We start from the raw sequence: 27,883 nt of genomic DNA on the forward strand, positions 1-27,883 counted from the left end.
TGGTGTCCCTTGAATCGATATGTGGACAGAGTTAGCACCGGGGTTTGTTGCAGGGTTTGGTTCCTAAGTTGGTGTTTTTGTTGTGCGGTGTGTAGTTGCCGGTGAGTATTTGCTTCAGGCTGGGGCTGTCTGTAAGCGAGGAGTGGCCTGTTCCCCAGGGTCTGTGAGAGTGATGGGTCGTCCTTCAGGATAGGTTGTAGATCCTTGATGATGCGTTGGAGAGTTTTTAGTTGGGGGCTGTAGGTGACAGCTAGTGGCGTTCTGTTACTTTTTTTGTTGGGCCTGTCCTGTAGTAGTTGACTTCTGGGTACCCTTCTGGCTCTGTCAATCTGTTTCTTCACTTCACCAGGTGGGTACTGTAGTTTTAAGAACGTTTGATAGAGATCTTGTAGGTGTTTGTCTCTGTCTGAGGGATTGGAGCAAATGCAGTTGTTTCTTAGAGCTTGGCTGTAGACGATGGATCATGTGATGTGGTCTGGATGAAAGCTGGAGGCATGTAGGTAAGTATAGCGGTCAGTAGGTTTCCAGTATAAGGGGTGTTTAAGTGACCATCGCTTATTCGCACTATAGTGTTCATCTTTGTGTGGAACGTTCGTGTAGAGAGCTTCTACATCCATAGTGGCCAGGATGGTGTTTTCTGGAAGATCACCAAAGGATTGTAGTTTACGAGACACCACTGACTTCCTGAGTAGGTAGCTGGGAGTGCTGGTAGCGTAGGGCCTAAGGAGAGAGTCTACATAGCCAGACAATCCTGCTGTCAGGGTGCCAATGCCTGAGATGATGGGGTGTCCAGGATTCCCAGGTTTATGGATTTTGGGTAGCAGATAGAATACCCCTGGGCGGGGCTCTAGGGGAGCGTCAGTGTAGATTTGTTCCTGTGCTTCTTTAGGGAGTTTTTTGATCAGATGGTGTAGTTACTTTTGGTAATCCTCAGTGGGGTGAGAGAGTAATGGCCTGTAGAATGTGGTGTCAGAGAGTTGTCTGGCTCTTGTTCATATTCTGACCTATTCATGATGACTACAACACCTCCTTTGTCAGCCTTTTTTATTTTGATGTCAGAGTTGTTTCTGAGGCTGTGGATGGCATTGTGTTCTGCACGGCTGAGGTTATGGGGCAAGTGTTGCTGCTTTTCCACAATTTCAGCCCGTGCACATCGGCAAAAGCACTCTATGTAGAAGTCCAGTCTTACTTACACCTAGCAAAATTAATTATACAGCAGACAGAAACAATTAGAGAACCAGACAGATTAATAATAGAAAAGTGGGGGCCATAAAGATAAAACAATACAGAAATGAGGGTTTTACAACCACAACCATTTATAAGAGCCTCCTGTCTGGCAAGAAATCAATCAGACTAAGTTTTCTTTAACCATCTTAAGTTCGGTTTCTTTATCTGGTGGTGATGGGCATTATCAGGACAGGATCATCTTCCTAACATCCCAATACCACCTTATTTCAATGTGACTGGTTTGGAATGTGAGGATGTGACCCTATGGTTCCCAGCTTATCACTGCCCCTGCTGCTTAGCCAAGGCCTTAGCCTACGAACAAGGTCTCAGACTATCCTAGTGAGAGAAGGCCCATACACAGGCAGACTGTGATTTTGATTCTTTGTTTTATATCTCTATAGCTAGCTAAGTGATAAAAATACACCTAAGTTCTTAAAGTATAGTCCTTTAGAGGCAGGCCTGAAATATCTGTATTCTAACACCTACATGAGGAACAAATATTTGATAATGGGCTCCTCAGTCTAGCAGAGAAAGCTGTTACATGATCCAGTGGCTGCAAGTTGAAGCTAGATAAATTCAGACTTGAAATAAGGCCTACATTTTTAACAGGTAAGGTAATTAATCATTGGAACAATAATCCAGGATCACGGTAGATTCTCCATTACTGGCAACTTTTAAATCAAGATTGGGTGTTTTTCTAAAAGATAAAAAAATATGTTGGGGAAATTCTATGGCCTGTGGGGGGGTCTGACTGGGTGATCACAGTGTTCCCTTCTGGCCTTCGAATCTGACTCTATAAACCTATGAAAATCAGTCACAGATTTCAATAAGAAGATCTCTGGATGGCATCATAGCCAGAATTCTATATGATGGAGAACAGAAGGGCCAACAAATGACATCCCTGTTATGTATGTTGTTCTGCATGTTGTTGCTGCTGTGCCTGGAAAGAGAGAACCTTCTTTCTTGTTGTTTAGCTTTCTGTACTCAACCAGTTGTGTTGTTCTCAGAATACATGATCTGTCTCTCAGTGCAGGCTGCTTTAGTGGCTGGCCCACTGAATATAAGTCTGCTAATTACTTATAACTAAAGCAGTAGCATCTTTAGCTCTTGTGAGTAAGGCCTTTTTGGACTGAAGGCTCTGACAAGATGATGCATGAGAAAATAACCCACAGGCAAGAGGATGTGGAAATGTTACTGGTGAGGGGGTCAGTATATGAAAGAAGAGTGTTTTGAAGCACAGAGATTCTCCAGTGATAATGGGTATATTAGATACAGAGAAGGAGAGAGGGGAATTGGAAAAAAGAGAAATGAGATGGTACTTGGAACACAAGCAGAGGGAGGCTGCCTCAGTCCTAAGAAACACTACAGAAGAAGACAATTCCAAGTTGTGAATGGGATAAGGGGTGAATGGAATAGTTAGGAGGTAAAAGCAGGGGAAGTGTAAGGAACAAGGAGGAGTGTAGGATCAAATGAGAACAGAGATATATGCCTGGATAACAATATAAAGAGCCTTGAAAATGAGGATGTGGAGCCTGAAGCAGAAAGCCAGTGTGTGGACTTAAGGTGGCGCTGACATGGCCAGAGCAGGAAAAGAAGATTATTCCATCAGGGTCCTTTTAGTGTAGAGTGTGGAAGGGCCAAAATTGGATCCATTAAATCAAACCTTCCTCGTAACTCTTGGGGTTAAGATAAAATTAACACTGGATCCAAACAATGAGCGTTTGGATTCTTTTTGATTTGGTTCCCAAATGAGATTTTGCAAAACTCAAACCATTTTCCTGTCTGCGCCAGATGGAGAAGTAAGAAGATATGAGAGAGGCCAGAGGGGACGAGGCTTAAGAAGCCAAGGTGAGTACGTAGACAGAGCAAATTTAAGATATTTGAGGAGGAGGAGAAAGGGGTAAATATGGAGCAGGAACCAACCACTTTCACAGTAGCACTTTGTAAGAACAGCTCGGTTGGCAGGAGTCAGATGAAGAACCTCTTTGGGAACCCAGGTAATAATAGGCTACTAAATTATGAATGGAGAGAGAGGTAGATGTTAAGTTAAAGAAACTGAACTTCCTGTGCTTTTAAGTTGCACTCATAGAAAAAAATCTGGTCTTACTAAATAGGTTGTATTTACCTTGTACAGTTCCATGGTATAAATAAAATGACACATGTAATATGCTGCTGTGAAATATGGAATTATTGTAGAATGAGAATTGGGACAATAAGAAACAGCTTCCATTTCCATTAAAACTTCCTGTCTGAAAGGGTCTCAACATTTGCTTTAGTTTTTCCATCTTCCTTCAGGCTCCTGTGGAAATGCTGCCAAATGATCATAATCAAAGTCTTCTGGTCTGGTTGGAAAACTTTGAGTGTCATAGTTACAAAGGACCAGATTTTGGTATCTAACTTTCATTGATTACAAGGAAACATAATTTGCTTTTAAAACTGATGAAGATGATCAATCCACAGAAATGTCAATATCATCAATTTAGATTAAAGAGTCATCACAGGCTTTCCTTGATGTCTTCAAAGAGGCAGTTCTGAAAAGCCCTATATCAAACAGGAAGAGAGTTAGCAAGACGATTAATTCCTATATGTGACTAAGCAATTAAGGAGGACCATTACCATTTGTGGATCAGATTCTCAGATCGTGTAATTCAGCGTAGCTCCACTGACTTCACTTCAGCTGTGCCCATTTACATTAGCTGAGGATCTGGCCTGTAATTTCTCTCTCTCCCTGAATTATCGGGAAAAAATTTCACCATTGAAAAATACAGAAATCCATTTTGAAGAATGTAAAATCAAGTGGGATAGTTAAGTCTGACTAAAAGAAGCATTTAAGTAAAGGTCTGAGGGAAGGATAAAGGCTTGCACCATGATCACTTTGTAATGTAATAATGCCACACTTTTCATTGTTAAATCTCAAAGCTCTTTGCAAAGGATGTTGTTATCATTATCCCAATTTTACAGATGGGAAAACTGGGGCACAGAGTGGTGAAGTGAATTGCCCAAGATCACCCAGTAGTGACTCTGCCACCCACTGGCAGAGCCAGAAACAGATGCCAGGTCTCCTGAGTGGCTCTATTTACACATTCACACTGTCTCCTCACTACTGTGATCACATCAGAACAAACGTGCTAACTTTACAGGTTGGGCTGTGTTGGCAGTTAGATAGAACGGACCAGCTTCTCCAGTGTGGCGTGACTGTTGTATCACACTACTGCTGTAATCTAGTTCTTAGACAGCCCCAGGATAAAAGTAATTTGATCCTCCAGTGTCGTAGAGCTGGTGGGTGGGTTCTTATGCTATTGCCTAGCCTGGTTGCTGATGCAGGAGGGAAATAACAGGTGTGGTGAAGAAGCTCTGTGGGGGTTGTAAGGGATCTGCTGGTTGGTGGTAAATCTCTTGGTCAGGGGTTGGCTGCCCAGAGTGGGGATGTTTTTGCTGGGTGGGATGCTCTACTGTCTAGAGGACGACACTCGACTGGTTAGGTGGGCCTTTTTGCCAGCAAGATGAGTGAGGTACTCTGATAGGCTCTGCAACCTCGGGGGTGGGTGTGTGCATTTAACTGGTGGGTGTGGCGTCTGCTGCCCAAACGGGCAACCTAGCTGTGCCATTTATTTTGAGCATCAACCATCACCACTGGAAATAGAAGTGACTTTAACAGAGGAAGCTGAAGGAGCAGAGGGATCATACATCTAGTTTCTGATAAATGTATTTTTTTTTGTTCTCTTTAATTCTTTTAATTCTGGGATCTGCATTTTTCTGATGCAGCAACTTGTGTCAGGAATTTTGCAACCCAGGGCTATCATCAAAGCTAAAAACATGGTAATAAGTCATGACAGAAATATTTATTTCTACCAGTAAATTCATTGCTGGGCAATAAAAAACCCCTCTTTACATAGTCATGCTGGAACTTCTACACCATGAATGAGGTAAATCCCTCAGGTACCTCCACAAGAGACAGTGGTAAAGCCTGATTAAAATATTCCCTCTGCGAGCAATTTTTTTCTTTTTATCCTCTAATATTGCTCAAGAACAAAATAGTAATTTTCACCAACAAATTCTCTAAAGAATGAAAGTTAATGCTTTGGCATGTTCTCAGTAGTTGCAAAGAAGATGTTGTGGCAAAAGCCAATCTTGTGCTTTCCTATCCAAAACTATTTATGCGTATTTCCCATTCACGTTGCCAACGGGTGTATTTTACAAACACTTTTTTCATTACGTATTTTGGAATCATTAATATAAAATAGAATCCAGTTCTGCAGCTGCTTGCATGTCAGAGCAACGTCAGGATGGTGCCAATATAAAGAATCCAGTGGGTTAAATTTTAAGGTCTTTGGTCAGTTTGTATTCAACCCTCGCTTACACTAGTTGACTTCAGTAAGATTTTGCCACATTAAGAATTGATTAAAACTCAGAATTCATCCCATTGTATGTTACATCCTTGTAAAGAGGAGCCAGAGACTAGGGCAGAGGAAAAGTGGCAAAAAATACAAAGAAGACAAGAGGAGAAGAAACATGGTGGGAAAAAGAAGCAACATCAAAATGAGTGGACAGAGAGAATGTGGGGGAAAGGGAACTTGGGAAAACCATCAATGATTTAGATAATGGCATAGAGAGTACACTTAGAAAGTTTGCGGACGATACCAAGCTAGGAGGGGTTGCAAGTGCTTTGGAGGATAGAATTATAATTCAAAATTATCTGGACAAACTCAAGAAATGGTCTGAGTAAATAGGATGAAATTCAATAAGGACAACAAAAAAGTACTCCTCTTAGGAAGGAACAATCAGTTGCACACATTGTGATGGGGGCCCTGTGCCGAGCTAGGGTGCCCCCATTGGCCCAGTGTGGGGTTGGTACACCCTGTCACCCCATCATCAGGATCACCCCGTTAAGCGGGTGATTTCGGCCAAGTGGGTCCCAGCCCCCTGATGGGGTCACTTAGGCGAATAGTCCATAGTCCCTGGGTGAGCAAAACAGTCTGGAGCCTCTGGGCTGGGGCAAAATGAACAACCAGTCTAGAGCCCTACAGCCTTCAGGCTGGGGCAGGCAGCAGCACTTGGGGAGGGGAATTAGCCCCCTGGGCAGGGCAAAACAGTAAGCAGACTGCAGTCCCTGGGCGGGGCAAAGCAAACAAACAGTCTATGGCTCTGCAGTCTCCAGGCTAGGGCAGGTAGTTGCACTGGGGGGGAATTGAAGTAGCAGAAATGGAAGGGGTGCAGAGATGGTGGTGCAAAATGACTGGAGACATGACAGGCTTCCAAATGAAAAGAGAAACTGAAAAGATAAGGCACTGATACTTTAGAGAGGAGCATAATAGAGGTATACTAAATAGTGAACACTGTAGAGAAAGTAAATACTAAGGAGCTCCTGTTGCCATTTCCCACGATACATAATACACTACAAGAAAAATGGGACAATCAATGAAACTGTCAGGCAATACATTTGGAAAAGAAATGCCTTTTTACACCCAGCTAAATTAGCTCTGAAACTCTCTGCTATCATTGTGGAAAAGAGATTAGAAAGGTTAAATAAAAAGATTAGGTATATATGTGAATAATAAATATATGCTGTATTACCTTAGCTCAGATAGAAATGTATGAAGGACATCATGCCGCCTTCTTCAAGGAAAAAAGAACACCACTAACTGACAATTAACAAGAAACTTTCCCTATGGGCCAGTTATTCCATTAATGGTGTTTCCTGTGATGCATCTGCCATTGTCCACTGTCAGATAGGATACTGGAGTCGGTGAGTCTGATCTAGTATGGCAATTTCTGTGTTCCTACCAAGATGTTGTGGATTCATCTTTGGCTTTTACTGATCCTCTCCAAGCAACTCTTCTTCCAGTGAAGGCCCAGGACAGAACTAGCCACGTCCATAGCAGCCCCTGCTTGAATTATTGTCGAAGGCTTTTCTGAATGTTGATCCCTAATACATACATAATACATTTTCTAACTAGCTTAGAGTTTTGTACTGCTGTCCATTAACTTAGTAGCTGAGCCCCCTCCATGTTAAATTGGCAATAACGAATGAATAGTGGATTTCTTAAAGTCTGGGCTCTTCTCCTTTTCCAGAAGAACTGGTGGGAATATGGAATTTCCATTCCATGGGACATTCTGACCGTTTGAAATTTGTTTTCATTCCTAATTGTAATGAAAAGTAACTTTTTTCCACAGAATGGAGATTCCCAAAAATTGTGAAATTGAACCACTTCATCTAGATAATGGTGAATTGTTTCATTTTGATAATGTCAAAAGCGTATAAAGGAAAATATTAAGTATATTTATAAACATATTAGAATTAATATGTTAAGATAATATACACATCAAAACTAAATCAATCAAAACATTAAAGTCAAAACAAAATGTTTTTACCTTGTCTAAACTAACCATTTTGATATTACTGAACAAGAAAGTTGAAATGTTTCATTTAGACATTTTTCCATCACGTTTATTTTCAAGCAGCTCTGGCTTCTAGGTTATAGGAAACTCTGCTTGAGGTAGATATTTTTTTAAAGGGAACTGTTGATGTTGTGCCTGTTCCTTTGACTTGGGTGGAAAAGCTTTCTCAAATGAAAAGGGTTTGCAGTGTTTCCGAAGGGGGCTAGATTCCTGATTTCTGTAATCTTCTTTGGCAGTTTGTTCCAAACCTGGAATTCCCTCAACTGAGGGCACGAGCTCCGCTCCGCTCTCTAGAATGTTCCGTTCTGTTATTATTTTGGCATGTTGCAAACATTTTGCTGAAGAAGGGAACTGGCTATTTTTAACAGTTTCTATCTTGGCTAAACCCAAATGGAATTTTATTTGAGAAAACAAACAAACCAACAAATCCTCAAACAAACAAAAAGGCATTTCTCTACCCCAAGGGCTTTCTTTCTGCTGACAATCAAAGCCTTGCTGTTAAAAGAGGTGCGAGAGCATCACTAGAAAAAGGTCACAGTTACCTAAGTAAATCATTGCCAGCTCCACACTCAAGACTCGATTTATATTTTGAGGCAGGGAACTTCTGTTCCATGCTGGGTGGCCATGGAGCAATTCCATAGCCTGCAGCTCCTGCTCCTTCAGGACTCTGGGAGATGTCAGGAGAGCACTGAGCCTGAAGTCAACAGGGCTACACTGGTAAAACTCAGAGGCAATCAGACTGACAGGCAGCCGGGGAGAACCTAAAAGGGCCACATGCCAGATGATGGAACTTGAGGCTCACAGCTCCAGAATAGCTTCTTGCCCCACAAGGGAAAGTTTCTGTTTTAAAAGGACAAGCTGGGACCCCATAACAGCTCTATAAGGATTACAGCAGCTCTGTGGCAGTAGCAGTTGTTGCACAGGGAAATGAGAAAGACTCAGGATCTGTAGAGGTTTGCTTTCCAAGTAGTTCCATAGGCCTGAGTGCAGACAGGTTTGGAAATTTTCTGCCCTCCATTTGCACAGTCCCCAGGGTTAATCACTGTGGTACAGAGCTGGCATAAGATGTAACAGTTGGGTAGAACAGGGCCATGCGTTTGGCCCTTTGTTATTAGAGAAGAATAGTTTCATATCAATAACCTGCTTATTAAAGAGCTCTAGGAGGTAATGAAAAATACATTTTAAAGAGGGCATTTTACCCCACAGCAATCCAGTGAAGTGGAGTGGGAAGAACATTCTTATAACAAGAAATGTATTTGGCTAGTCAGCTCATTTTAATGTTCCCTTTGCAGTTTCAGCTATTTGGGTATAAATGGACCTATTAAAAATATAGTATATTTGTGTGTGTGTGTGTGTGGGGAATATTCATAAACTTTTCTGTGTAGCCCTTTCCTTTATAAAGGGCCTGATCATGCAGCTGGTAGGTCTGAAGGACGACTATCCCTTAAACACAATATATACTAGAGAACTCTACAGTAATAGCCCAAAATACTGTAGTAACACTGTTGTAAGCTACATGGCCAGAGCCCCAGCTGGTGTAAATCAGCATAGCTATTGCCTTCAGTGAAGTATATTGACTTACACCAGCTGAGAATCTGGCTCCCAGTGTTTTGGGCCTTTTCTGTAGAATGCTGCAATAAGGACCCACTAAGGGACTGAGTTCCACATTCATCGTTGTGCAGGGGGCCAGCACAAGATCTATATGGACCAATTAAGTCCTACTTAACCCCTCATAATGAGCAGTGATGAATAGCCCGAGCCTGGGCCCTCTGCACCGGATGAATTGCTCTCTCAGAGCAGCTGAGGGTCACTTCTGCAGTGGATGTTTGACTGCTGTCCAGCCTGGGTAGGAGTTGCACATGTGAAATATTATAAATCATTGTTGTCATAACAGGGATCCTCAGGCAATCTGCGCTTCCTGAGATTCAGTATCCTTCTATGAGAGACAGTAAGCCAAATTTTTCCCTAGTGTATATCGGTGGGGCTCCACCAGGGATGAATTTGACCCAATGTACATTATACAGAAGTATATCATAAGGGACACTTCAACCGTCCTCAGAAATAACTGCTAACTGAAGAGTCTCACCCACCAGTCCGCCTCCCTTTTCCCTGTAACCTGAACATTGGACCACCTCTTGAAGCAGTTCTAATCCACTTCCCAGTGATTCCTCTGGTTGTACGATAGAACAGGATTCTGTTTGGAATAAACTGTTAACACCAGCAGTAATGGAGTAGTTTTAATTAAGTGTATGCAAAAAGTGGGGGAGGGGCAAAAGAGCCATTGCTAATCGTGATGATTACAGGATCATGTAAGTTGGTCAGACTGAACATCCACCCTGCTTTTTCAGTTCTTGTTTATTATATTTGCTTGTGACTGCCCAGTCCCATTTCTGGGCATGTCAGTTCCTGGGAGCATTCATGCTACCCCATTTCCAGCACCATAAAACGGAGGCCTGCTGTTTTAATCACGCCTCCCTTTCTCAATGTTGTTTGCGCCCTGGTACAACCCATCTGCCTTGAATCTAGTGCTCCACTGGGGCTGCACACATCTGCCAGCCAGACTACCTTCGTACACAATTACTCAATCCACCGTAAGGCTCTTTAATAGGAAACAAGTGTGACAACAGCAAGCCCTTCTCGCTCTCGCTCTCTCCTTAAACCACAGAGTCAAACCGCTCTAATAGAGATGAAGCTTGATAGATCCGCCCAGGTGTAGGTGAAACGGTAGAGCCTCGGGGATAATAGATGCCGTGCTCTTGTGCTGAAGTTCAGCACTGTGTCCTGAAGGGTTGTCTAGCAGCAGTGAGATGGGTTGCTCTTTGCACAGTTAAAAAGTCAATAAGCTTCCTCCAGCTTATATGTATGACTAATTTAGAATGCAACCTGGATCTAGGTGAGAGCTGCAGAACTGTCTCTTCTCAGCGCACGGACAAAGCACAGCACACAGTAAGTGGAAAATTTGCCTTTACTTATTTTACTTGGGAATTAATTAAGGGTGTTTACTTTGGAAGGAACCCTCTAAAGACTGGTTCAGAAATGAACCAGAATAACGCTTGCGTGCATGTCCCCTGTGGATAGTCTCCTGTTTCATTTTACACCTTGCCTGGCATTGCCACTGCTGATTGAATGCTCAGATTGAATTCCTGGTCTGAAGAGGACCTCCGATCTAAAATGTAGCATTACTGATAATAATAATATATCTTAGTTAATTGATTTATCCAATTAGGTCTCTGTGCTATACATTTTATTGCTGGACAGAACTGATGATGTATTTTTGTTACAAAAATGAAAAAAAAATGTTTTAAATGAAGGAGTAATAAACCAACAAATAAATAATTAAACCCTTTGTTGTAGCCAGCCAGGGATTTTAGAGTCTAAAAGATGAAAGTAGTTTATTTTGAAGAAAGCTGTATTATTTGTTTACTAAATTGTTCCTTTAAATATTATCAAAATAACCCTAAATGCTGAAATTAATGTACTGGAGCAACCGCACTGATAGTGAAGTTTTAAAAAGCAAAAAATAAGGTCACTTGTCTAAACTGCACGAAGCAGCATATTAAAACCAGATGTATGGAATCTCAACTTTGACTTCTTGGTCTTTCATGCTTGGTTTAAAGCAGCCTTAAAATTGCATTTACTTTGCATTTACAACTTTGGATTTGCTGTTAAACTATGCTTGAACTTGAAGTTAAGATTTGATCTTAACACACACACATATTCTTTGAGCCTAGTACCCCAATTTTACTTTGCTATAGGGAGTCTATTTACTACTGCGCCATATATCCTGAAGCATGTTAACAAGCTTGCTGTGATGGTCTTTCAGGTGGAATGTCAGCCAGTGTAAAAGAATGTGTCTGTTGCATGTATAAAAACATTCTGTGAGAGAAATAAATGTGCAATTAAAAAAGAATCCATCAGAGTCTCCAATAGATGATGACACAAACAAAGAATGCAGACCAGAAAGTGCCAGGATATTCTAATTTCTGGAAAGTCCAGTGAGATGACAGTTCTCATGTTAGGCTTTATTTATTTTGAAATATTATTTTGCTTGGTGTCTCTTGTCATAAGAGTGGAACAAATGACTCAGCGCTATTATGCTTATAAGATGCTTTTAAGTAGCCTTCCGTTTTTCAAAGGATTATTTTCTTTGCACTTGGACAGTATAGTAGGTGTTGTTTCAATTAGCCATGGCTTTAGGCTGCTAGGGATTCCTTTGATCATGACAATGGCTTACTTTTGCTGCTGTGAAAAGTCCCAGGTATTACTAGTTACAGTGAGCTTCTACACACAGCAATGGTGATTTGAAATTGCTGAAGTTGAGGGGATAGAGAGGTAAGACAGCATCCCACAAGAAATATTTAGACTTGCATTTGCTGGCATCAAATAGCAGTCAATGCCTACCCCCTACAGGGAGAGAATCTAATTTCACTAGTGCATGAACACTATATAGTAGTACGATTCACACATATGAACAGTGCAGATAGTCTCTAGCTCTAGCAAGTGTCCCTTAATGAGGAGGTCAGACTATGATTAATATGAAGTGAGTTTCAATGGGCTGGATCTCTCTTCAGTGCCACTGATAAATATCAATGGACATTTTATTTCCCTTCAGTGTAATTCAGTGGACAGGGACTCTTTGAATTTAAAAATTTGAGTCAGCAATGCACTTTTTATATATGTAAAACTTAGATTTTAATTAATTACACACAAACTTGCAGATTTACTATGTGTCAATGCACAACAATTTAGGGCCCAAATCTGCCACACTTCTGCACACAGAGTATATATCCTATTACAAAAGTAGTCCCATTGATTTCTGTGGGAATACTCTTGGAGTAAGGTACTATTCAATATGAGTAAGCATGGTAAAATTGGGCCCTTAATTACTAAGGGCCAGATTCTGCCCACAGATTTTGATCCAAGAGTATTCACATTGAAATCCATGAATGTGAATCTTCCACCCTTACACATATCACGTTCAGTAGAACTTCTTGTCGAGGAAGGGCACTACTCAGTGGGAATAAAGACGCACGAGTCTGGCCCAGTGACACTGCTTGTGGATAAGATTCTATTCAGCATTAGTAAAACTGACAGAATTTGGCCACAAAGATTCTCTTGAGGCCAGATTTTTTGCCCGTTCCTAATGATGAGTTGAAATCACTCAACTATTCATTTCAGTGAGATTACTTACAGAATAAGGTATTACTTATTGTGGGCAATAGTACAAATTCTGGCAATTGGTGTTTTATGTAGGTATATATTCTTTTAGAGAAGTGAAATTCTGAACCATCAGATTTTTGAATAAAATATTTTAATCAGTACATAGTCAAAACAGAAGGTTTTTTTGAGGCCCCACCCCCACCTCTCACCCCACAAACGTCTAAATCAGGCATTTTCCACAGAAGTTTATCGTTTGCTGATTTAACATAAACTTAAACTTATCTGCTTCCCAGGAAACATAAGGGCCACATTCTGCCCTCAGTTATAACACATGCTCTCCATTGGCTATCCATGCCTTGACTTCAGTGGTTTTGCATAGTAACTGAGGACAGAATTTGGCAATAGTTTGGAAACCATGCCCAAAACTATCTGTATTCTCCAATGTGGAGCCCCAATACAACAAACCCTAGTCCTGGTAAACAAAGAGCCAGAAACCAGTTGAAACTTTGAGATTAATTTGCCAACTTTGGTAATAGCAATAGGATATATATTATGGTGTTGGGTAAATAGGCTTTTTTCATGACAGCCTTCCCAAAAATGAGGGATCTAGCTCCCTCCCTAATTTGTTCAACAGTTTAATCTATTGAAGTATCTTTTATGAACTTTGGATTTGTGGAGTTTTACTATTTAAACATCACAGCTTCTCTCTCGCACACACACAACACAAACTAACACATAGATATTCATAATCAGCTCTGTCTTGTTTCTCCTGTTTTGAGAAAGAAGCTTTGGTTCCTTAAATGCTCATCCACTGGCATCAATTTCAGTGCCCTAATTGCTTTGAGAACTGAAAATGTGGCACTCCATCAATAGGCATGAGGCCAAAATCTGCCCTCAGTTATACTTCTGTTGACATCAAGGGGGTTTCAAGGGTGTGATTCAGGATACGTTTTAGGTCATACACTTCATTGTCATTACCCTGGCTAAAAAACAGACTATGTAACAATATATACAGTGACACTATTTGTTGTTGTTGTTATAATTATTTAGTAAACGTTTGACAATGTGCTTTTGAAGTCAATTTGTCAGCTACTGGAATTAATAACCCTTCTACTTTTAAGCTCTTCTGGGTATATGAAAAAAAAATTAAAAAGGTACTGAAATAAAAATTTTCAAATTTGAGTACTTCAAATCGGGCACCTAACTCCATGTTTAGTCATCTAAGCAAATGATTTGATTTTTTGTCAGAGATTAATGGTTTATTTTTATTGCCACTTTCGTTTAGGTGTGTACATATGGATTTAGGTATCCAAGTTAAGTCACTAACATTTGACAGTTTGGGGCTATGTTAATTCCAGGAAGACTGGTTTCAGAGTAGCAGCCGTGTTAGTCTGTATCCGCAAAAAGAAAAGGAGTACTTGTGGCACCTTAGAGACTAACAAATTTATTTGAGCATAAGCTTTTGTGAGCTACAGCTCACTTCATCGGATGCGTGCAGTGGAAAATACGGGGGGGGGAGATTTTATATACACAGAGAGAACATGAAACAATGGGTGTTACCATACACACTGTAAGGACAGTGATCAGGTAAGGTGAGCTATTACCAGCAGGAGAGAAAAAAACCTATTGTAGTGATAATCAACGTGTAATAGCTCACCTTACCTGATCACTGTCCTTACAGTGTGTATGGTAACACCCATTGTTTCATGTTCTCTGTGTATATAAAATCCCCCCCACCCCGTATTTTCCACTGCACGCATCCGATGAAGTGAGCTGTAGCTCACAAAAGTTTATGCTCAGATATATTTGTTAGTCTCTAAGGTGCCACAAGTACTCCTTTTCTTTATCCAGGAAGGCTGTTTTTTAGCCCCAGAGCAAGTTGGCTATGACTTTCTTGTTTAGTATCTGTAGAGGAAGTATGAATCATAGAATATAAGGCCAGAGGCAACCATTGTGATCATATAGTCTTACCTTCTGTATAACAAAGGCCATGGGACTTCCCTAAATTAATTCCTATTTGAACTAGAGTTAATCTTTTAGAGAAACATCCAATGTTGATTAAAATTTTTCCAGTGGTGGAGAATTCACCGCAGCCTTTGGTAAGATGTATAATACACAGATAAATTGGCAATAACCATGCAAAGGGAAGTAGAAATTGCTAGTAAATCTTTACTCATTGTAAGATTAAAAACTTGTTAGTTCATTATGAAATCACTGGGTCAAATTCTCTGCCAACTTAATTCTATTATGCTGGCAGAGAATTTTCTATGATGAATCTTTTCTTACACAAGGCTTTAATTTTATTCCTATTTGCTGGTCTTGTGGAAGCTGTAGATATTGCATGACCCAATGAATCACATATTATCTCCTTTGATACAATTACCACTGGCTGCTAATATTTAATAAGTCCTAAACTGGACAAGATGTAGAAATAGTGCCTACAGGCACAGCAATGTGTTATTGATGAGCATCAAAAGATTACTGGAATATCAGCGAAGATTACATGAAAAAACAAAACCATATATATATTTTTGTAGTTCTGAAATATTTTCCATAAGAATTCACTGGAAAGAGTCCTCCATCCTTTGTGATATAATATGTATATATATAATACTTATATAAGCTGATCAGATCCCTGGACACCTATCTAGAACTATTTTGTAAGTGTAGTTAACAAGTATGGCTAGCCTTATTTACACTGCAATCTCAATCATCATGATCACTGATATACAGCAGATTTTGTGCAAAGTTCTGTTTGCCTTAGTCCCGTTCATTTCAGTGGTTGGTATTGGTATGAATACGTTGAGAATTATTTGGACCTTGTTCTTTGTAATTTGGACATCAACACTGTTTTGATGCATGAGCTGTTAGCTCTGATAGCATTTTAAGTACCAGCATAGAAACTGAGCCTTTGATCCAGAACATTAGTGTCCAGTGGTTATTTGGTTTGGGCTTCAAATGTTTGACCCACACTTTTTTAAAAAAAATAATGTTTAATGCCAAAATGGTCAGATTGAAGGATAAAAAAAAAGTTCTGGATAAAATAAGGCACTTATCATTCCAAAACGACTGCCTGGTATCAGAACCAAAATCAGATCAAACCGAATCTTTCAAAGGATTCTGATACATTCATATGGCTTTATTTTTGCCTTTGCAACTGGGACTAGAAGTAGAATTGACTAAATACCATGGGGCTACTATTTTGGTTTCTCCAGCCCACTTTTACAGACTTAAAAGGATGTCAGTGTTCCAGATAAATATTCAGGGCTTGTCTACAAAGTGCCACAGTCCGGCCTACAGGGAGTATGAATTGTAGAGCACTCTAGCGTGCTGTGTTCCAACTGCCCTGTGTAGATCCTCCTGGCACAAACTAAAAGGTACCTAGTTTTCACTGATGTAGTCTTGTTTCAAACAGGATTAATATACAGACTTCTGAATATTCACTCAGACTATTTGATGCTTTCATGGCAAGGCCAGAAGGGACCATTGTGATCATCTAGTCTGACCTCCTATATAACACAAATCATAGAATTTCTCCAAAATAATTCCCAGAGCAGATCTTTTAGAAAAAAAAAATCCTATCTTTCTTTTAAAATTGTCACTCACGGATAATCTTCATAAATTGATCCAGTGGTTAATTACTCTCACCATTAAAAAGTTATGCCTTATTTCTGGGTGATTTGAATTTGTCTCACTTCAATGTCCAGCCGTTGGCTCGTGTTATACCTTTCTCTGCTAGACTGAACAGTCCATTATTAAATATTTGTTCTGAATTTAGAGACCTAAGACGATAATCATTACCCCACAGCTGTCTCTTCGTTAAGCTAAATAGATTGAGCTCTTTGAGTCTATCACTATAAAACATATTTTCAAATCCATTTATCATTCTCATGGCTCTTCTCTGAATCCTCTCCAGTTTATCAACATCCTTCTTCAACTGTGGACAGAGTATTCCAGCAGCAGTCACACAAATGCCAATAAATAAAATAACCTCTCTACTTCTGTTTGAGATTCTCTTGTTTATGCATCCCAGGATCACACTAGCTCTTTTGGCCATAGTTGCACTGGGAACTCATGTTCTGCTGATTATCCACCACAACCCACAAATCATTTTTTCAGAATCACTGGTTCCCAGGATACAGTCCCCCATCCCATGAGTATAGCCTACGTTCTTTAGTCCTTGATGTATACATTTACATTTAGCTATATTAAAACATATATTGTTTGCCCTATTTAACAAGCGATCCAGATCACCCTGAATCAGTGACCTATCCTCTTCATTATTTACCATTCCCCCAATTTTTTTGTCATCTGTAAACTTTACTGTGATGATTTTATATTTTTCTTTCATGTTGTTGATAAAAATGGTAAATGTCGTAGAGTCAAGAACCAATCTTTGCAGGACCCCACTGGAAATATGCCCACTAAATAACACATTCACTTATCTGCATTGAACCTGTCTGCAAAAGATCTTGGATTCACCTGTCCCATTACCAGATGGATTTTTTGTTGTTGTTGATATTATGTTCTAGGTAGTTGAGCAGTTTAGATGCCTGTGGCTTTGAGATGTAATCACAAGTAATGGGAAGAAGGAAGTAAGGTTATATAAAGAGAATTGAATTGGAAAGTTATACTTGTTCTAATCGTTCATAGTAGTTCTAGTTCTAATAGTTTTACTTTCCCCTAGCTAGAACACATTGTGTGCAAATGTTAGAAAAACAAACAGCCGTGGAAACAATAAGTGTATTTAAAGAGCAACATGCTTATATCTTTGTTATAAATGGAGTGAGTTCACTTGGAGTGATTAATGGGAAGTTAAAATTTGTATGCTGTTCTTTAAAAGGTGGTAAAGATACATAAACCTCATAATGTGCATGCAAAGTGACTATGAGCCTGATTCACCACTACATTAACCTGCTTATACACTAGTGTAACTCTGTTGTAATCTGTTTCATTACACTGAAGTAATACAGCTGTGAATCAGGCCCCAGTTCTTTTTCATATGTGAAAACTACTTTTCTCTCACCTAAATTTTGGGGTAGGGAAGTGAAACTATACAAACAACAATTAAAAAAAATCCTTTGGGCTCAATGAGCCAAATTAATCACTGGTGTAATTCAAATGACTTCACTGAAATGAACACCAGGGCTGAATTTGGCCAGCCATTTTTATTTGGAGCTGCTTTAAACTAACAGTCACTTATGAGTTCTGTTCCTGTGACAACTTTGAAATAAAAACCCTGTAAAATTGGGACAAATTGGCCAATGATCCTGCATGGAGCATGGGTTGAGGTCAAAAATGTGTTTGTTAAATTTCCAGACAGTAGGGCTGGACTTTAAAAGCTCCATAAATTTAAAACAGTCTTTGAAATATCAGCACAGCAAATTCACATGTTGCATATCACAGATGTCATCAGACCTGAGTAATAATATTAGTGTTACCATCAAATTTACATTTGACCAAATGAAAGAAACATGTATGGTACACAGTAATGGATTTTCTGCTGGAAGGTTTTGTCTCACTAGCTTTTTTCAGAATACAAATAGATCCCACTATCTGGAGAACGGATACATTGTACATTATTAGCAATATTATTTTTGAAATAATATGTAAGATGCCTTGAACATGCTCAGAAACGTAGCTTTTCATGGTGCTCCTTTCCATTTTCATGTTGTGGCAATATGAGTAATAAATGGCCTATATTTATAAATCATTTACTGTATATTCTCTGGCAATAAAGGTAGCAGCCAAACACTAAGACACTAAGACTAAGATTTTCAGAAGAGCTCAGCTCCCACTTAGGCATTAAATGAAGTGGACAGATTTTCAAAAGTATTCAGCACTAGGCAGCTCCCACATTGTCCTCCGAGGGATCTGCGGGGAGACAAAGACTTTGGAAAATCTGTCCACATCAGTCATGTGCCTAAGAGACCATGGATTCTTCTGAAATTGGACCCCCAATGTGAGCAGTAACATTTTTGAAAATCTGGCCTGTAAGCCTGACTGCATGTCTATCTTGATTTATCTGTCAGTTGTATGATTCACTAGATAAATATACTCGTAGGTAGGTTTTTATTTATTTGTTTTTCATGAAGCTCAAGTTTTTCACATGTGGTTGAAAGCAGATTTGTGCCTACTTTGCTGGTAGAAATGTAAGTACCTTCTATTTCTATTTTATGGGCTGACAACAGAACAAACCACGGCTCACACATTGCTTAATGCACAATTGGAAGACACTCAGACACTGTGGTCATGAGGGTGGTGTAAGAACCCGAATAGAATAGGGTAGAATAGAAAGGGGTATGTGTTACAGTGCTAGATCTACTTAGAGGCAAATCCTACCCGCTTCTGCCTTTTGTAGCCAAGAAAAGCCTGAATGCAATAGAAGAAGTGTGGGGTTCCACTTTGATACATTGGGGAGGATTTGAGAAGACTGTGCAAGCGGTCGGCACTGCAGAGCACAACTTTGTAGGGCTTCCTGTTCCTTGGCATAGAGTGCAGCAGGCCAGTACAGTTTAACAGTCTGTGGATCAACAACTCCATGGCTCAGCTGGTCAAATTTCCACTAGCTGATGTAGGGGGACAGCATGTCAAATAAAGTTACGTCATTTATTCTGGGGAAATAATGTGGGTGTCTCGATTCACACAGGTGTCCAAGTTATATGACACCCCACTACAACTGACATTAATTGGCTGTCTCAGTCCAAAGAAGCCAGGAACGTAATGCTCATGACATCTGAACTACCCTTTTTATCATTAGAAATGTTCCCTCCAGGCCAGGTTTAAAGCACATGACAAGGCGTTATGCAAAACCATATATAGCTAATTCCCATGCTGTGTTTGTTCTGTGAATAAACAGATGACTTTACTCTCCAGGGGTGAAATCCTGTCAAAACTCACATTGACTTCAGTAGGGCCAGGATTTCACATTGGCTCTTAATTTAGCACCTTTTGCAACACTTAAATTCATATACTTGCACTCACCAAAGCGTATGTCAATCACAACATTTTTCAAGCCTAGACCAGTGCTAAGCTATGAATTTACTTGTTGTTTGAATTCAAGTGCTATTCGCCAATATCTTGATGGGTCTCCACCACAAATTACATGAGACTAAAAATACTGACAGTTGCATCACTGAACACAGCTTCATTTGTGGAAGGCAGGGTTTTTTAAACCTTATAATATCAGGTGTTTGGAATTTGTTTCAGTTTCAAAAAGCCAGTGGCTCTTTGTCAAATTTCATTTTAAATCAAAATTGTTTTTAAGTTCTACAGCTGCAAAACAAGTGTCCAAAACGTGTAAACTTTTTTTTTTTTGCACCTTCATGTACAGTGGACAGAGTCCAGGACAAATTTTATAGCTGAGTTATAAACGCTTGAAAAATGGAGTTTGCAATGAAAGTGCTGACACAGCCTTAATTATTGCAGCATGAATGGCTTTATTATATACTATATACAGTGTCTATACATACACAGTACATGTTATAGTGTAAAGAAATATTCCAGTTAAGCAAAAAGCAATTACTTAACAGCTGTAGAGAGCTAAATATAAACAGGCTAAGCCAACACCTCTACGCTTTTTGAGACAGTAGAGAGAAATGTTATTACCACATAAAAGGGTTTGTAGTTTAAAAGACTTAAAAGTACAGAGAGCCAGACCCAGCTAAAGTAATAACCTGTGCCAGAGTATTTAATTAAAAAGCCTCAAGTTACTAAAGTCTATTGAAAACCAGAGGCATTGATTCTTTGAGCTAATTTTGCCCTCCTCTGTTAAGTACTTATCGGGTGTTAAAGAATTAAAATTCAGCCCCAGCACTTTAAATAGAGAATAATTTGTCTTTTTTTGATTGAAGGCAATTATTTATTCTGTCAGCTTGTAGACACTGTAATAAAATGGAGAAGGTGGGTGTAATTGGGTGGCATAGTTGGATTTAATTTACCTTTAATTAAGCAAAATTGGAAAAGAACCTGGGAAATCGGCCTAAAGGAATTTCAGTAAACCACTGTCATAGTATCTTATTCTCTCCGCATAATCACAGCTATAAATCTTTGCAATGATTGCCCAAGGGGTATGAGAAGCAGTCCAGAAACTACTGCTATGGTATATCCTCTATTTAACACATACAGGCCTTCAGAGTTAGCTTTGGCTAACAGGGCATTAACATTTACCAAGCTACAACTAAAGATTGGCTGTGGTTGTATTTGTGAAGCCTTTGGAGTTTTTCATGAAGTCAGATGCTATAAGAAAGTTTTTCAAAGTGAGTTTTGTTTTGGTTTTCCTTTTGTTTTGTGGTCGGTTCATTTTTGCTATTTGGTTTCAGTGTTTAAGACATTTTAAAAGAAAATTAGTTTTGTTTTCCTTCCCCTCTCCCATTTGAAATGCCATTGGGTGCTCCTGAAAATGTCCTTAAAAGTGATGGCGTGGATTCTCAGTTGTGCCCAGCAGATCCTGGGATCAGGTGAGTGTGCGTGGCTGCAAAGGAGATGTTTATGGCTCCCTCTTTCAGTTCTACAGCAGCTCTGACATAGTTTGCACCATTAGATTATACTAGTGAAGTATAGGCAGAGTGCATTTGTGCTGTGTGCCATGGTCCCAACATACCTCCTGTGCCAAAAGCTGCAAGGTGGGTGGCATAGGGATCACTAAATCAGCTTGGAGCTGTTCTGGGCTGTGGAAATGTCCAGCTGGAAAGATCTCTTTCTTGTCTCTTTGCAGTGCCTAGAGGAGCAGAACAAAGGAGTTGGTTGAAATAAGGAATCTGGCTCAATCTCCATAGTATATAAACATACTCCTGTATTCAAACTTCTTCATTCTGTGTTTGACTTTCTACTTTATTTTATTAGCACTACTCTACACTACTTATTGGCTAGGTTTGTTCTTTATGTAGAACCTAGTTATAGATGGTCCTTGTGAGCTCAGACACACACAGAACAAAAAGCGAGAGTGGAATGAATCACCTGCCCAGCCTGAAGGCACAAAGAGGTGCTGGAGTGACATGTAGGTGTTATAACTGGAAGACAATAAAGAAAAAGTAGAGTTTTAGCAATCTGAAGCAAAGGGAACATGTTTTGCCATAGTTAATTGATCACGAGGCTGTTGCATGGAAAGCGGTTGTCACATGAAAGAAGGCAAAAGTTGGGAATGGGAAGAGAAGACAGGAGGAACAGTACGGAGAGAAAGTTGAGTGAATTGTAGAGAACAGGACTTGGTGTAGGAGGAATGAGGTCTGAGATGTGGAGGAGTACCATGTAAGTTAGAAGGAGACTGTGTAGTTTAACAGTGTGGCCAATCATTCATGCACCAATTGAATATTAATCCTCTTTATCTAATATTAATCTTGAATAGTAATCTTGTTTATCCAAACGAGTGTACCATGGAATTACTTTCCAGCAGATATGAGGGTAATAGGTAGGCAAAATTCAGGTACTGATAAGAGAGCATCCAAAGATATGAAGGTATGTTTTAGTTTGATTAAATTAGCCTGAAATTTGCATACAGCCCATGGCACGGTCACAAGTTTCCTTGCTGCCCCACTATTAAAAATACTTGGAGTCAAATTCTGATTTAAGTTACACTGATGTAGAGCAGGCACAACTCCACAGATGTTGTCATAAATATAAAGGGAAGGGTAAACCCCTTTGAAATCCCTCCTGGCCAGGGGAAAGCTCCTCTCACCTGTAAAGGGTTAAGAAGCTAAAGGTAACCTCGCTGGCACCTGACCAAAATGACCAATGAGGAGACAAGATACTTTCAAAAGCTGGGAGGAGGGAGAGAAACAAAGGGTTTGTGTGTCTGTCTGTAGTCGTCTTGGCCGGGGACAGAACAGGAATGGAGTCTTAGAACTTTTAGTAAGTAATCTAGCTAGGTATGTGTTAGATTATGATTTCTTTAAATGGCTGAGAAAATAATTGTGCTGAATAGAATAACTATTTCTGTCTGTGTATCTTTTTTGTAACTTAAGGTTTTGCCTAGAGGGGTTCTCTATGTTTTTGAATCTAATTACCCTGTAAGATATATACCATCCTGATTTTACAGGGGGGATTTCTTTATTTCTATTTACTTCTATTTTTTATTAAAAGTCTTCTTGTAAAACACTGAATGCTTTTTCATTGTTCTCAGATCCAAGGGTTTGGGTCTGTGGTCACCTATGCAAATTGGTGAGGCTTTTTATCCAACATTTCCCAGGAAAGGGGGAGTGCAAGTGTTGGGAGGATTGTTCATTGTTCTTAAGATCCAAGGGTCTGGGTCTGTAGTCACCTAGGCAAATTGGTGAGGCTTTTTACCAAACCTTGTCCAGGAAGTGGGGTGCAAGGTTTTGGGAAGTATTTTGGGGGGAAGGACGCGTCCAAACAGCTCTTCCCCAGTAACCAGTATTAGTTTGGTGGTGGTAGCGGCCATTCCAAGGATAACGGGGGTAATATTTTGTACCTTGGGGAAGTTTTAACCTAAGCTGGTAAGGATAAGCTTAGGAGGTTTTTCATGCAGGTCCCCACATCTGTACCCTAGAGTTCAGAGTGGGGGAGGAACCTTGACATGGTGGCACAGTGGTGGGATTAACCTGAAATCATTTTGAGATCCAGTTGAGATTTTTTGAACTAGAAATACAGATTTTAAAAAGGAATTTTTAGGAAGTCCAGAAGGCAGCTTTGAAACTGAAAGCAGCTTGGTTTCTCTCTGCTTTGTGGCCAAGCAGAGACAAAAGGGGATTATCTTGTGAATTGCAGGTTTTCTTGCCTGGAGGCAGGGTACTTAACTCCTGCAGGGAAATTCACAGTCTTCCAACCCAGAGGTTTTTTTTTTTCTTTTCTTCCTAAAAGTAAATAGGGGGTGTGTGCTCTACCCATTTGCCTGGAGACAAAAGTGGCAGGTTTTTTTTAGGATTTTGATTTTTTTTTTTTGTTTTACAAGGAGCACAGGTTTGAAAAGAAATTTTTTTTCTTCTTTGGGCTGGGTAAGCAGGTTTCCAAGTAGTTGGAGGTTTTTTGCTTTAATTTGGGCCCAGAGCAGAGACAAGGGAATTGTTTTTTTCTGTAGGCTGACAATCACTATCAGAGAATAGGTATTCTATTCCAGCACAGCAAAATTTTACAGCCAAGTTTTGTTTGTTTATTTCTAAACCTCGGGTGTAAAGTTAGTTAAAAACAGAGAGGTTAGAATGGCCAAATCCTCAGCTCGACTACAGCTGGAATTAGCCAAATTTCAGGCTGAGGAAAAACAAAGGGAACATGAAAGACAGATAGAACTCATGCGGCTGAAGGAGGAGGAGAAGGAAAAAGAGAGGAAGCATGTGGAGGAGATGGAGAGGATAAAGGCCCAGCAGAATATACCAACAAACCCTAGCAATCCTTCTCCAGGTACCACTTCCCATCCCAGAAAGTTCCCCACCTACAAGGCAGGTGATGATACTGAGGCCTTCTTAGAAAACTTCGAAAGGGCCTGCCTTGGGTACAACATCTCTACTGACCAATACATGGTAGAGCTGAGGCCGCAGCTCAGTGGACCCTTAGCTGAGGTGGCAGCTGAAATGCCTAAAGAACACATGAACAAGTATGAACTGTTTAAATCCAAGGCGAGAGTCAGAATGGGGATAACACCCGAGCAGTCTCGTCGGAGGTTCAGAGCCCTAAGGTGGAAACCAGACATGTCATTTACCCGACATGCCTACCACATTGTAAAACATTGGGATGCCTGGATATCAGGAGCAAGTGTTGAATCTCCAGTAAATTTGCCCTTCCTAATGCAAATGGAACAATTCTTAGAGGGTGTTCCTGAGGAAATAGAAAGATACATCCTAGATGGGAAACCCAAAACTGTAATTGAGGCAGGAGAGATTGGAGCCAGATGGGTGGAGGTGGCAGAGAAGAAGAAAACTGGTCGCAGTTGGAGCGGAGACCAGAAGGGACCACCCCAGACCACACCCTATTACCGGGGGCCGCCCAAAGCCCCACCTACCTCCCAAAGAACCCTCCAGACCCCTTATCGTCCCACCACCCCGTTCTCCAGCAACCCTCCTCGCCCCAGTGACCCGTCAGCTGGACGATGTTTTAAGTGTAACGAGCTGGGGCATGTAAAGGCCAACTGCCCCAAGAACCCCAACAGATTACAGTTCATTGCACCGGAATCACACCAGAGGTCCACAGGCCCAGATACCTCCCAGATACCCTTGGAGCGGAGGGAAACTGTGAGTGTGGGTGGGAAGAAGGTCACCGCGTGGAGGGACACCGGAGCACAAGTGTCAGCTATCCATGCTTCCTTAGTGGACCCCAATTTAATCAACCCAGAGATCCAAGTGACGATTCAACCCTTCAAGTCCAACTCTTTCAATTTGCCTACAGCCAAGTTGCCTGTCCAGTACAAGGGCTGGTCAGGAATGTGGACTTTTGCAGTCTATGATGATTATCCCATCCCCATGCTGTTGGGGGAAGACTTGGCCAATCATGTGAAGCAGGCCAAGAGGGTGGGAATGGTCACCCGCAACCAGGCTAAACAAGCCGTGAGGCCTAGCTCTGTTCCGGAAACTTCTATCAGGACCCAGTCAGAGGTGATGGACCTGGACCCCAGGCCAATGTCTGCAACAGCAGTAGTGGATCCAGTCCCAGAGACCCAGACGGAACCAGTCCCAGAACCGGAACCAGCCAAACAACCAACACCAGACCCCGTGTCAGCACTGAATCCAGTACTTGCAACCTCAACACCAGAGGGCCCCACCGAACCTGAACTGGCAGCAGCCGATAACCCTACACAAGAGGCTCAGCCGGAGCCTGAATCCCAACATAGTGCACCAGCCGAGAGCGGTTCACAGTCAACAGAAACAGCTCCATCCCCTATATCGCTTCCAGAGGGACCAAGCCTAGGTCCACAATCCCATGAGGAACTGATGTCTCCAGCATCAAGGGAACAGTTCCAGACCGAACAGGAAGCAGATGAAAGCCTCCAGAGAGCTTGGACGGCGGCACGGAGCAACCCACCGCCTCTCAGCTCTTCTAATCGATCCAGGTTTGTTGTAGAAAGAGGACTTTTATACAAGGAAACTCTTTCTGGGGGACACCAGGAAGACTGGCATCCTCAGAGACAGTTGGTAGTTCCAACTAAATACCGGGCCAAGCTCTTGAGCTTAGCCCATGATCACCCTAGTGGCCATGCTGGGGTGAACAGGACCAAAGACCGTTTGGGGGGGTCATTCCACTGGGAGGGAATGGGCAAGGATGTTTCTACCTATGTCCAGTCTTGTGAGGTGTGCCAAAGAGTGGGAAAACCCCAAGACCAGGTCAAAGCTCCTCTCCAGCCACTCCCCATCATTGAAGTTCCATTTCAGCGAGTAGCTGTGGATATTCTGGGTCCTTTTCCGAAAAAGACACCCAGAGGAAAGCAGTACATACTGACTTTCATGGATTTTGCCACCCGATGGCCGGAAGCAGTAGCTCTAAGCAACACCAGGGCTAAAAGTGTGTGCCAGGCACTAGCAGACATTTTTGCCAGGGTAGGTTGGCCCTCCGACATCCTCACAGATGCAGGGACTAATTTCCTGGCAGGAACTATGAAAAACCTTTGGGAAGCTCATGGGGTAAATCACTTGGTTGCCACTCCTTACCATCATCAAACAAATGGCATGGTGGAGAAGTTTAATGGAACTTTGGGGGCCATGATACGTAAATTCGTAAATGAGCACTCCAATGATTGGGACCTAGTATTGCAGCAGTTGCTCTTTGCCTACAGAGCTGTACCACATCCCAGTTTAGGGTTTTCCCCATTTGAACTTGTATATGGCCGTGAGGTTAAGGGGCCATTGCAGTTGGTGAAGCAGCAATGGGAGGGATTTACACCTTCTCCAGGAACTAACATTCTGGACTTTGTAACCAACCTACAAAACACCCTCCGAACCTCTTTAGCCCTTGCTAGAGAAAACTTACAGGATGCTCAAAAAGAGCAAAAAGCCTGGTATGATAAACATGCCAGAGAGCGTTCCTTCAAAGTAGGAGACCAGGTCATGGTCTTAAAGGCGCTCCAGGCCCATAAAATGGAAGCATCGTGGGAGGGGCCATTCGTGGTCCAGGAGCGCCTGGGAGCTGTTAATTATCTCATAGCATTCCCCACCTCCAACCGAAAGCCTAAGGTGTATCATATTAATTCTCTAAAGCCCTTTTATTCCAGAGAATTAAAGGTTTGTCAGTTTACAGCCCAGGGAGGAGACGACGCTGAGTGGCCTGAAGGTGTCTACTACGAAGGGAAATGTGCTGGTGGTGTGGAAGAGGTGAACCTCTCCATGACCCTTGGGCGTATGCAGCGACAGCAGATCCAGGAGCTGTGCACTAGCTACGCGCCAACGTTCTCAGCCACCCCAGGACTGACTGAACGGGCATACCACTCCATTGACACAGGTAATGCTCACCCAATTAGGGTCCAACCTTACCGGGTGTCTCCTCAAGCTAAAACTGCTATAGAACGGGAGATCCAGGATATGTTACAGATGGGTGTAATCCGCCCCTCTGAAAGTGCATGGGCATCTCCAGTGGTTCTAGTTCCCAAACCAGATGGGGAAATACGTTTTTGCGTGGACTACCGTAAGCTAAATGCTGTAACTCGCCCAGACAACTATCCCATGCCACGCACAGATGAACTATTAGAGAAACTGGGAAGGGCCCAGTTCATCTCTACCTTGGACTTAACCAAGGGGTACTGGCAGGTACCGCTAGATGAATCTGCCAAGGAAAGGTCAGCCTTCATCACACATCTCGGGCTGTATGAATTTAATGTACTCCCTTTCGGGCTGCGAAATGCACCCGCCACTTTCCAAAGACTTGTAGATGGTCTCCTAGCGGGATTAGGAGAATATGCAGTCGCCTACCTTGACGATGTGGCCATATTTTCGGATTCCTGGGCAGACCACCTGGAACATCTACAAAAAGTCCTTGAGCGCATAAGGGAGGCAGGACTAACTGTTAAGGCTAAGAAGTGTCAAATAGGCCTAAACAGAGTGACTTACCTTGGACACCAGGTGGGTCAAGGAACTATCAGCCCCCTACAGGCCAAAGTGGATGCTATCCAAAAGTGGCCTGTCCCAAAGTCAAAGAAACAGGTTCAGTCCTTCTTAGGCTT

At 41.4% G+C, this 27,883-nt stretch overlaps 1 protein-coding gene across 1 annotated transcript in view; it reads left to right on the forward strand.

Annotated features, from left to right (window-relative positions):
- The first annotated feature begins 10,544 nt into the window (after positions 1–10,544).
- SEMA3A (semaphorin 3A) overlaps positions 10,545–27,883 on the forward strand; it is a 419,590-nt gene continuing 402,251 nt past the window's right edge. Inside the window, exon 1 of the mRNA XM_084624857.1 lies at positions 10,545–10,572. The gene's annotated coding sequence lies outside the window, so the exon portion shown is untranslated. The remainder of the gene's footprint in view (positions 10,573–27,883) is intronic.

Source organism: Lepidochelys olivacea, assembly GCF_965140295.1.
Source record: "Lepidochelys olivacea isolate rLepOli2 genome assembly, chromosome: 1".
Taxonomy (NCBI): domain Eukaryota; kingdom Metazoa; phylum Chordata; order Testudines; family Cheloniidae; genus Lepidochelys; species Lepidochelys olivacea.